At 40.7% G+C, this 12,641-nt stretch overlaps 1 long non-coding RNA gene across 1 annotated transcript; it reads right to left on the bottom strand.

The window, feature by feature from the left end:
- Window positions 1-6,773: 6,773 nt before the first annotated feature.
- Window positions 6,774-9,336, bottom strand: LOC121067024. The gene is made up of 3 exons (XR_005818072.1): window positions 8,174-9,336; window positions 7,416-8,064; window positions 6,774-7,218 (listed from the first exon to the last, which is right to left on the bottom strand). It is a non-coding gene; the product is annotated as an uncharacterized LOC121067024 (long non-coding RNA).
- Window positions 9,337-12,641: the final 3,305 nt, after the last annotated feature.

Here is a 12,641-nt window from a genome sequence, read left to right as displayed (position 1 = left end):
CCTGATCTGCTGGTACAGCCACCCCCATCACCTGTGAGCTGTTTCCACCAGCGGCGTGGGGGCAATACCCTGCCTTGGCTCAGCCATGAGCCACATGCTCTGGGTCCCAGGTGACCAGTCACTGCTTATGGTTATTTCTGCTCTCCATGGAGATGTGTTTACAAGTTTTTTTGAATGCAAATATGTTGGTGCATTTTGATAGTTTAACTTGCATATGTTTTGTATTTCCTGTGTTATTGCTTCACGTGAGTTATCTCATTTCTCCACCCCCTTCTCCCCCTCCCTGTTGCCTTTGATAATTCAAAACAGACTGCATCTAAAGACTGATTTATACTCTTCTAAAAATCTTCTTACATTTTTTATGATAACTCTTAAGTATTCTTGTCATTACCCCAACTCTCCAGGAATCTAATTAACTACTTAAGGGATTTTTAAATGTCATACCATAGTCAATGTTCCAAGGGGCTTCACCTCCACAGCAGCAATTTTGAGAGTAAAGATGATCTAAGTAATCGGCAAAATTTTAATAAACTAAGTATTGAATCCTAGCAGGAAGGAATCATCTTCTTCAAAGATATAAACGAGATATAGGAAGAGAAGACAAACACAATAAGTGGTTAGAATATAGCTATTAACCCATCTGGGAAATATCTTACAGTGAAGGTGACGAAGTCAATCTGTCCATCTTTTTCAGAAAAAGTATTATAGCATATAACAATGTATGAGGGAACACTTCATCTTTGAGGAAAATAAACCCCCAAGTTAATCTTCTACTTCATCTCAAATTATTGCCATTTCATTGCCTCTTTCCTTGAGTACTTTATATGTTTCAGTGAACCGCACAAATCTCCTGCATGATTATAAAGTTTTGGGGCTGCAGTATTATATATTATTAGCTATATTATTAGCTTGAAATGTCACATTGCCCTGGAACAAATGAACTTACAGAAATAATATTAAAAGAAACTAATTTTTAAACCTCAGTTAAGGATGGAGGTGATATTGACTCTGTTTCTTAGCAATTAATTTACAGATGTCCTAAGGTTGTTTTGCTCTAATTGCTTTGGTCTGTTTTGGTTTTAAACAATAAATATCATACCATTTTCTGCCATGGAGAAGAAAGAGAGGGAGGGATGGAAAGCACATTTAGAGAGGTGCAGCTCAGTCTGCAGGGCAGTCTGCTGAGTGATACTTGGGTGGTATAGCAAAGTGTCCAGGTTAAAAACCTAATTAGAATAGGACTGCACAAATTAGTAGAGTAACATTTTCATTTTATTCTTAAAATTTTACTCATTTGTAAAAGAGAACAAAGAAGTTACAGTAACATTTCTCATAGTATTGCTAATTTTCTTTTTTTTTTATCCTTTTGCACTGAAGTGTTTAAGTATGTACATTCACTTTTTTTTTTTTTTTTTTTTTTTTTTTTTTTTTTACCCCACCTCCTCATTAAAAATCAATGCCAAAGTAGTGCTGTGATATTGTTATCTGAAAGCTAGGACTACATTATTAAGAACTATTTTGCTCTGTGCCATTACTGTAGGGGCTGTAGAGAAAACTGTATAAAACCTTATTGTGGGCAGCCAAGGACTTAACAGTTTCTGGAAAACAGCAACAAGTAGACTATATCCGTGCAGATACTCTGTGATGACAAAGAATACCATATTTCGAAGAAAATGTGTGGATATCTTGGTGTGGCTGTAAATATTAGACGTGAAAAATCATCCTTGAAAAGGAAAAGGTTTCTGTAGTTAAAATTTTAGGATAAATCTGAAAAAGGGACTTGAATTAAAAGCTCTGTGTAGTAGAAATAGATGCCAATATAGCAACATAATGATACAATCCCATTGGCACTTGACGTAATGCTGTAACAACAGCCACCGGGGAAAGGGTAAAAGAGCAGTGTACAAATGCCATACGTAAAAGCCTTTTGTGCTTAAGTTTCTGCCTGTCACTTGGAAACTCTGCTAACATGACAAATCACGGGTTTATAATCAAAACAACATATATATTTTTTTTAAATTATAAAAATCTATTCACAGAGGCTAAAAAACATAATTTACTTTGTGCCCTATATATAGTACACTGGTTTCACATTAAGCAGTTACTCACGCAGGATTTTCAAATGACACAGTCATCTGAGAGGGTTTTTGTGGTATCTTGCCTAATGGTAGAATGACAATCTACTCAGTAGCTAGAAATAGCCCCAAAGAAACTATTACAGAGGAATAATGTACTGGAAAAGAAAGAATCAGAGCCCATAGAACTTTGAAGAAACCTTCACATGAGTGTTTTAAAAGAGATTATTCCCAACAGAGCTGTGGATCCTGTTTGGTCATACCTTCTTCAGGAGGAATCTGAGAGGCACAGATATTCATGAATTTGGCTGGCAGCTGAGCAGCAGATTTCTGTGCCCCTGAGGAAACTTAAGAAGCAAAAACTATCCAAAAATCACCAAGAGAGAAATTAAGGGGTGAGTTACAAGTAATGATGGTTTATAGGTTCAAATAGTCTGTATATCCAGGCAAGTGCCCCTCTGTCTCGTGTCTCCCCACCCCACCCCACCCCCAAACCCAAAGCTGAACACAGAGCAGGGCACTGCTTGGCTTCAGAATCTTGCTAAACCTTGCTTGCTTCAGAATCAGTAGGAACCATCTTTTTTAACCAAACACACAGTTTTCAACTAACTTGACTTCTCTGTACGGTTGCATGTTAAATTACTGAGTTGTCCTAAATTTTGCGTAAACCACAGGCTGAGAAGCACAACTGCTTCATTAGCAGTAAGTGACACGAGAGACAAAGTTGTGAGACCACAATTACCAGTGAATTGAGGGGCCACCATCACATGCTGGAATCCTGGTGTTGGTATGTTAATATAGTGCTCCCATCTTCCATTCCTGAGCACCATGATAGCGGATAGGCCCTTCCTGAAATCCACATTCTTTTTTCCAGTTCCACTCAGTAAACCACATCAGCCCAGAAAGATTCACAGGGAATTCATCAAAGCTACTGAAAACTACAGGCTGGGCTATAGGTGGCATCAAACCTGCAAGGAACTAAACCTCCTTGCCTAAATGATATCAGCAGCAAGAGAAAAAAGCTGTGATTTTTATAATTTGTTTAGTGTTGCTCAGGATCAGGTCTAGCCCCATGAAAGGGATTTTGAAGAATTTAGGAAAAACAGAGAAGCTGCCCAAAATGAATATTTGGCCATTTAGGACATCTGAATTGTGACGATTCAGGAATTTTGCTCAGCAGGTCTCAAAATAAACCAATGCAATGATGGCTCAAGAGTTTTTTAAGGCAAAATACTTCTTTTCATAACCTTTCCATCAAATAGGTTTAAAAGAGCAAGGTTTGTGTGTGAGTAAATAAATATTTCATAAAGGAACAATATCTAGGAACTGACGTGGCCTTGTTTCTCACTGTCTCAGAGGGCAATGACATGTGAATTCCTAGAAAAGCAAGTAGGAAAAAATATGTCAGATTTGTATTTGATTTTCGTCTTCCACATAACACAGCGCAGATCAGTATTAGGCTTAAAAGCCTGAAGAAAATGTGGAGATAAGATGCACATCAGGCACAGGCACTGATGATGTGGAAAGAAGGAAAAGCCCTGAAAAGCCAAGTTAGCCAAGTTCAGGTCATTACCTAGTGCTGAACACTTCCACAACCACGAGAGGCAGACGTGAGTTTTCCAAGGTTAAAAAAATAAATAAATAAATTAAAAAAAAAAAAAAAAGCATTATATACATAAAAGAGCACAGGAATTTTCCATGGGGGTGGGGAACAACAATAGAAAAGTGATGACCTTGGGATGGCGCCTAGAGACTGAACAGCTTGGCTATTGTATGGAAACAGCTGACTTCTGCACAGGAAGCAATCACTACTGATTAGGGACTTCAAACCCCTGCCTCTATTTTTTTCTGTCCTTTTTTTGTACGAAAAGCAAAGCTCCTGAGGCTTCTTTGGACTCTAACAACTTCACCCCCTTGCCTGCTGCTGCCGGCTGTGTGCGTCACCGGAGCGAGCTGGCAGGGACCCGGAGGGGCTGTTCTGTTCCTGCGCTGCAGCTCCCAGGGGACACAGGACTCAAGGCCACAGGGTCAGCCCAGAAGGAAATTTTGGGTTGAGGTTCACTGCTTAACAGCTTCGGAGCACCCAGAGTCTGGCTTTCTATTTCTCATTGACTCTGTGGGCTTATTCCCAGGTATCCCAGTTTAACATGGAGTTTTTATTCTTGGTGCTTTTAATGTTGATTTCCCCTCCAGCCTTTTGTTGTAGCAGTCAGGTTTTATTGATGAGTTAGATGCTAAATTAATGCTAGATGGAACATACTGACAATCTGAGGATGAGCTCCTTAGCAAAAGCATACTGTGATGAAAAGCTTCTGCCTTTACTGACTCAAGGGTAGGGATGCAGGGAACATAATGAAGCATAAAAACAGCCTCATGGAGTGTAACAGAAATTGTAGGCTTAGTTGCACACCATCAATTTTGTTAAACCAATATACTCAGAATGCAGGGAGATAAAAAGACAAACACAAACACAACAGCCCAGTGGGAAGTGTCCGTAAATCTTGTTGAATCAGACAGGAAAACTGTCCCTTTCCAAAGATATGTGGGAGCACAGAGCAGAGGTAAAAGGGGAAGGACAGAAAGGGAGAGGACACTGAAACGCTGGTTGAAGTTTCCTCCACTACTTTCTTCCAGTGTGGCAACCGGCGGGGACAGCAAAGCTGCAGAGTCAAGTTACCTGGCTGGAAATGCTGCAGAGGAGAACGAGACTTGCTGTGTGGTGTCTGCCTCCTCCTGGGAGCTCAGCTGTGTGCCACTGTGCTCAGCCACACCACCCAGCAGTTTTGGCTCGTGCCCCAACGAGGAGTGATCATGCCAAATTTGGGCACCTCCAGTCCTGAACAATAGCAAAGCTAATGTTTTCAGATTTTAATGTTGGATTTGTGTGCCCGTGGAGGCAGCTAGGGACTTGAGCTGCTTTAATCTATAGTTGTGCTGACACACTTCATCTAGTGACACCCCATTTGGTATTACACTGCTTCCACACTGCCTGCCTAGCCCAGGATGACTGAGAGATGCTGTGACCCCCCTGCCCCACCATGGTGCTTTACAGACCTTCTGCTACCTGACGGTCTCTGATGCAGTCGCCAGTTTCTAAAGATACTGCAGTGTGGCAAGCAGTTGAGATCCATATCGATGAAATGTGGTCCTTAGTTACTGAATTTTACATTAAGTGACTCAGACTGATATCAGCTAAAGGAAAAGCAGACCACGAGATAATAGTGCCTGGCTGATGAGACTTTTCTCAACATACTGTCTGACTAAAGCTGTAGGCAGTTCTCTGTGGAAAAAGAGAAAGAATACAAATAGTACCAGAAGTCGTGATATAATGTTTACTCTTTTGCTACTCTATTTGTCACTTTAGGCTTTTGGTTAATAAGCAGCTCTCATTTGTGATGGTTGTATGATTTAATTTCCACCATACTTTAAAGTATCATGTTAAGTGAAAGCAAGTAGAAACAGCTGTTGAGTCCCAGCAAGCTTGTGGGAGGGTGGCTAAAGCTGGAACTGCATAAATAAATGACAACTGACATAAGAGGTTATGCACCTCCATATTCTCCCTTTAAATCATTCCCAGGACATCTCCCCTTACTCTGCTGACTCTCCCTCTGTTTCAGGTACTCTTAAGTGCTAGTGTAAATCTTTCAATCACTCACCTCCAGAAGAATGGAATTTGGATTTAAGCAAATGTCTCTTCAGAGATGCATTGAAAGTAATGAAAAGTCTCTGTGTAGAGTCAGGAATCAAAGTATTATTAAATTAAATATCTCTGAGTTCTTCAGCTTTGTAATACATAGAGCTTTCTTTCAACACAGACAATCTGAGAAACAGCAAAAAAAATATTAGATATCTCTGGAAGTGACAAGCTGCTTTCTAACTAGTACTTAAATTAAAGATATGTACTACTTTGAAATGACAGTCATACTAACATACTCTTTGCTGCGCACTTTTTTCTGGTTATCTCCCTTGATTTCTCTAGCGTGGGAGCAGTACATTTCAGCAGCACATAACTTGCAAAGGTATGTCTTAATCTAAAAAGTTTGGCAAGATAAAGGTTTGTTTTCTATTATATTCAATTCATCACAACTGTAATGTCATTTCCAATTTGATTGCTGTTCAGGTGAAAGACACTGGGGCTAGAATTTATTTCACCTAGCTTTAATTAACTAAAGTTAGGTGAATGGCTTCAGCCTCAGCCAGGATCCCTCTTCAGTCAACACAGATTAAAAGGCAAATTCACGGTCCATTTTCAGGTCCATCAGTTCATTTTGAACCTCCCTGTGTGAGTCATTGTTGTTCTTCAATGTACCTAAGTGTCAGACATGGAAAATGTGTTGAATAGATGTCACAGTAAAGGTGACAGCATACGTAAGTCTACCTGGTAGCGGCTATCATATTTAGTTGTTCAACAAACAGTTGGTTGTTTAAGATGACTGTTATGCTGAAGCTTTAAAGGTGCTCTAGGGTAGATTTCTCTACAGCCTACGTCCTTGAACAGGCACTATGTACTTGTACAGCACTAAACACAGCATAGGCCTAACTTGACTGAAGTCTTTGGGCACCACTGTAATCCTCAGCATTATTACCAATGTTCTCACAGGCCATATTTTTTCCTAGAATTTTACCAAAGATTTCCTTTGGTCATAGGGATGAGTTGCTACAGTAAATTAATGTTGAAATAAATTGTCAGTTTTCTCATCTCTCTAATGCATATCCTGCTGCCTTTTATTTAGCACACCTGACCTGTTTCAGTAAGGACAACAAGAACAACAAAAATACAGATCATTATAAAAAATTAATTTCCCCCCTTTTTCAATAGTTTTTCATGTTATATTCTTCAAAGTGATTTCTCTTGCAGTCTGCCTTTGCCCGAACTTCTGATTCCAGTGGTTCTTCAATATTATCATGCGGCAGGCAGTCTGCCCTCTTGCATGCCTGCTTTGCCTGCCTTGTTTGCCATGTCCCCTGCCCCAGCTCAGCCTCATGATGTCTTGGTCTGGACAGAGAAGTAATCAAGAGGGAAAAAAAAGCATTCTTCTCTCTTTCAGACTGGATGGCACTTACTCATTGGAGGCAGATGGGAGTAAGGGTCTTTTTTTAGAGTGCTTTTAAAGGTGGCACACAGGGGATCCAGCGAGAGTACCTGTAGATATGAAAATTTAAAGATAGGTTTTGTTTCCAAAGTGGACCATGAGGTGATGATGTTATTTTTTGTAATAATTTCCTCCTCCCGTGCAACTCATCACCCATCCCCACATAAACACAATGAATTTTTGGTCTGGCATTTTCCTCCCTCCCTATAAGCCTCTCAGGGAGATTAAGTAGTGTACCAAAACATACTTGTGATCCATGAGCTGGGATCAGGCCTAATGCTCAGTAATTAGTTTGTGAAAGACTGGTTATTTCCAGTTTCTTCTTAGCAATCTCATCTCATTTGAGCTTTCCTGAAATATTTCTGCTATGGAGATGCCAAATAAGTAAACCACATGTCTATCTCTTTCCACAGTACCTTATAGCAAAAAAGGTAAGTTATTCTATAGGATTGATGAGAACATTTACTCTTCAGAAAAGGCTACATTTTGTCCATATAATACTATACTGAATTCTCTCCTTGCCAACATGGCAGTCTCATATGATACTTGTACTTGCAACCAGCCTTGGCCTACATCTCTGCTGAAGAGCCTCTCTTCAGGTTAATTGCAAGACTTTACAAACCACCAAGAATCCTGCAAAAAGACATCCTGAAGCAGAAGTCCAATTCATAGTCATATGATACTGTTGGGCTCTGTGGCTTGCTTTCACAGCGTCTCAGTGCATGGCTGAAGTGACAATCTCTTAGTGACAATGTCTTCAACTCTATTTCTTCTTTAGCCCAATCTCCAACAAATATGGTGAAGCACTGGTGTGTAACAGTCCTTACTATACAGCTCTCCAGAGTTTAAACTCTAGCGTCTTAAGTGTATGTGGCCTTTTCTCATTGAGAGAAACTCTGAAAAACAAAGTGCATACCGTGTTCACTGTTAGATGTGAAATGCTTTTAAACCCTTCTATAACAAGCACTCTATTCATGCGGAGAGGGAAGGAGAAGGAGGAGGTACCTCCAAATGTCATCCACTTCCATCAGAGGCTCCTGAGGATACTGCTGTTGCTCAGGACTACAGATTTCCGACGTCCAGAATAATGCCCACCAGTTAGTACAATGTGTGTCTGCTTCAAGGTGCTGCCATCCATCCCTCTGGAACAAACAGAGGAAATGCATCAGGAGACCTCGGCCGCAGATGGAAAGCACATCACCATGCGGCGCTTACGCTGCGAAAGCCCCCAGATGAAAGCCAATTTCAATGAGCATTGTGTTTCAAGGCCCACTTCCTCCTGGCTCTGGAAAGCTTAAGAAGGAACATCCCACTTGTGTCTGCCGACACAAAGGGCCGCTGTGGCTCGGGAGATGTTATCAGCCTTCCTGTGCCACTGCAGTCGCGTTCCAGTGGCGTCTCCCAAGAATTGCTCATTGTTCCAAGGGAGGCTGGACTCCTTTGGGTGGGATCTCGTGGCATCCAGCTCAGATGGAAGTAGGTGGTGCTGGGAGGCCAGCCAGGCTCATGACAAAGATCTCTGGTCACAGGGGAGCTACTCTGGGAGACCCAGCTAACAAAGTCCTTAGTAATTACAGATGTGGAGACTGATTCACAAAATGCAGCCATTTTTTGTTGGTTGTAGTTAATAAGCACTGTTTGGAGCAATCAAGTCACTTAATCACATGGGACTCAGCTCCTAGCTTTGGTGGAAAGAGAAACTGAGATATCTTTGTCCTTCTTTTCTGTTCATATTCACAGGCTCTCCTAATTTGTAAAAACTCTTTCCCATAACCGGCAATTTGGAACTTGATTCTGTCACTGCCACTTTAAATGGAGAAATCAGGAATGACTGATGTTTATAAAGCCCTTCATTTGAAATCCAGACCTTCAGTGAGACAAACATGACCCTTGAAAGGCTCCATTCAAGTTCAGTTTATAGAAACCTCTTGTAAGGTGGATGCATGTTCACATTATCCAAACCTCTTGTCTCTAAAATTAGAGCAGAGGTATAAAAAGCAGCTTCCCTGGGAGACTTCCTAGAACTGGTCCTTCCGGTGCCAACTGAAGATACTGGGAACAGCCATTTTTCTCACAATGGGTTGGCACCACGGCTCCCAGACGGAACCTCGAAACAGAGAAAAGGAAAAGGAAAAATGATCTGAACATTTCCGGATTTCAGTAATGCTTTAATTTGCAGTCTGGCAGGCTCACATTTGAACTGAGGTATTTATTTTATTTTTATTTTTATTTTTTTTTCCCCCTCTCTTTCTCTTCCGTCATACCAGTAAATCCATGCCTGGCTTCTCTTCCTTTCTCTCTCTCTCTCTCTCTCTCTCTCTCTCTCTCTCTCTCTCTCTTTCTCTTCTTTTTTTTTTTTCTTCAGGAGGTCAGTGGAAGATAAACTTCAAAGAAAAAAAATGTCTGCCGGCAGTGATTTCTTACATATAAATGAAAAAGATTGAAAACATATGTTTTGAAGAGGTACAAGAGAAAGGCAGCAGTGAGAGAAACAGATAGAGGCTTTCCAAAAAGCAAGCATTTGGACTGTCTTCCAAGCAATGGAAATTCCAATTTTAGAAATTGTGCTACAGGCTAATACCGTACAACATTGTTGGCTATGGCACATGGAAAAAAAAGAGAGAGAGAAAAAAAAAAAAAAAGCTTTTGTAATTCTGTCCCCCTTGCCAGAGGAATGACGTGAAGTCAGTCAAGCACATCAGGGGGAAATGCTTATTTTCCACAAGTATAGCCTAAGAGCATTCAGCTAATATCTGTCATACATAACTATGTCCTGTGCCAGTGCTGTAGAGGTGTATCATATCATTTAGTAAAACATAAAATTGCAAATTTTCCATCAATGGCAACCCTGCAAGCTCCAGTTAGCATCCCGGCAATCAGTATGTAGGGAACCTGGTGGACTAAGGACAGAAGTTCATCGCATAGTTCTCCTAAAATAACATTGTTATTTTGTGTAGCATATGCCATAACTCCATGGCAACTCAGCCAGGGAAGATGATGACTGGATGGTGACAATGATGCTGAGTTATCTCCTGATAACCTCATTCACCCTGTTTCTGGACAAAGTGTCTTACTAGTCAGCTGCTGATGGCATGTTTCCACCAGCCTCCACCAGTCAGAGGGAGATAGAGTTTTTGAAAGACCTGCTGACAAATGAGGCCAAATCCATGTCTGCACTAAGTCACTAATTTAGTGGCTACCTCAGGAACACATTTGGCCTACGGCTATGTTTAACCCACTTTCACAAGGATGCTGTGCTGTTTCTGTGGAGGCAGGGGAGATGATAACTTGTGACACATGGGCACAGTAATCAGTGCAGATATATCCTCTGTGGCTCCTGGAGTATACCATATGGTCGTGGAGAAAGTATGGTATACTATTAACAGCTGGCATGAAGGCAACAGGATATCCTCAAAAAATGCATGGCACAGAGAAACTCAAGGTATCCCTAAATGAAATCCCCAGTTCACTTACAGGTCTGATCTACAAATGTTTGCACAGTTTAACAAGAGAGAAAAGAACAAATCCATAACTGTGTTCCCTTGTTACAAACCAATTTGTGATGGGTACTTCTTAACTTATGTCAGAGCAGCCTGAAGAGTACCAATGATTATCATTTCATCGGCTATGATTGGTCAGTTCAATAGTTAGGGATTTGACAGGCAGCCCTGGATGTACCCACTAGTGCTTGGGTACACCTTCAGACAACCATAATACTCTAACAACATACAACAGTGAAAATTTCTATGGCCGGAAGAGCTGTCCTTCATCAGAGTAGTCAGGATGGCCCATGACCGCTAGTTGCACATATTGTTGCATAAAATTCCTATTTTATCCTATAATCCACTACAAAGCTGTAGTTGAAAGTGGGTTTTGAGCTTTTAATAAAGTTCAAATGAAAAAGAAATCTTTCACTTGCTAGTGGGGCAAGATTTTTAGATGCATTTAGGTGTCTTTGGAAGCACAGAAATAATAGTGTGGATAGAAGAAAATGGCAATGCATAAAAACAATGAAAAGCTTAAGATGTGTGGCCAGACCCAGTACAAGATGTCACCATAATTACTATGATGGCCACTAATTTATAGTGGTCTGGTCATGCTACATCCCTGGACTGAGTTGTGTGAAGGCCAAGGGAAGGGTACCAGCAAGAGCAAATGTCTTCGCTCTGTCAGCTGTGTCACAAGGGAGGTGCTTCTGAGCATCTCTCTGAGATCCTTGGGAAATTTGCTGCTTGCTCCTAGAGGTGGTAGCAGGCTGGAGCTTTTGAGACTTATGGGATTGTATTTAAGAACACCAAAATAGGGGTTAAGTAGAAGTTAAATATCTAAACTTTGCACCCCTAGCAGTGCTTTACTCCCACTGGTTTGTGAGCTGCACCATGAAGTGCTTTGAAGACTCCCAGTCTGCGTCTGTCTACATTCACATTTAGGTATCAGACTACATTGACATATTTAGCTGACAGTGATCAGCTTTAGCCCTGGTGCCAAAGGTGATGCTAAAGGCAAAGAGAAGCTATAATAATAATAATAATAATAATAATAATAATAATAATAATAATAATAATAAAAAACAAGTTGGAAGCACCTCCAGGAAGGGAATTCTTTGGCTAACTACAGTAGCAAGCCCTTTTCCTAATTCTGGGAAAAGGCATTCATGCAGGCCTCCTGCAACCACCGTCAGGTGATATTAGCTGCTCACTTTGGATAATGAAGGAATGACAGCTGTGTTGCAAAAAACAAAGAGCTCCTTTGGGAGCAGTATAACTCTTCAGTCAGATGGTGATAAATATGGGTAGCTTCAGACCAGGCTGCCAGGGAAAGTGACTTGCTCAGAAAATTTATGTACTTTTGTCACTGTTCTTAGTCTGCAAGTTGAAAGTGACTTTAAGGCAATTTCAGACTAGAAAGATTCACAGAGCTGACAAAGGAGAAGATGGAAATGGTAGAAATCCTTAGTTAAAATGAGGGGGAAAAAAAAAAAAAGGCTGAAAATCACTTGCCAAATGAGTGTGATAGCTACAAATTTCTTGGTTGTGTATTCCCTTTCTTCCCCACCCAATGGCATCCTGATGACATGAATATTTCTTATAGCTTCCTCATTCAGCATTTCTGTTGATAAACTGTAAAAGAGTTCTTTTGTCTGAATTATTATCTCTTTTCTGTCTCTTCTATTTGCTTCAAAGATACACATTCTGGACACTCAGCAGCTGTGACGTTGTATGGATTGTCCTTCCCTAGTTGCCATTTGGGAACACAGTCAGTTGACAGCTACTGCTAAGGTTATTTATACTGCTTGGGCATTAAAAACATTTGAAATCTTAAAATTTCCAGGGATATTCCAGGGAACAAACTAAGGTGGTGTTTCCTCACAGTAAATGCCATCCATTCCTGCCTTCGAGGCACTTCACTTTGTTTCTGGACAGTTTGTGTTGTCAAGGAAAAATATGGAAGGACAGTTTGTTATTGGTGTTCC

This window comes from Cygnus olor, chromosome 3, assembly GCF_009769625.2.
Source record: "Cygnus olor isolate bCygOlo1 chromosome 3, bCygOlo1.pri.v2, whole genome shotgun sequence".
Classification (NCBI taxonomy): Eukaryota; Metazoa; Chordata; class Aves; order Anseriformes; family Anatidae; genus Cygnus; species Cygnus olor.
Note: the sequence above shows the minus strand (reverse complement) of the source record. Positions and strands in the feature narration are given on the sequence as shown.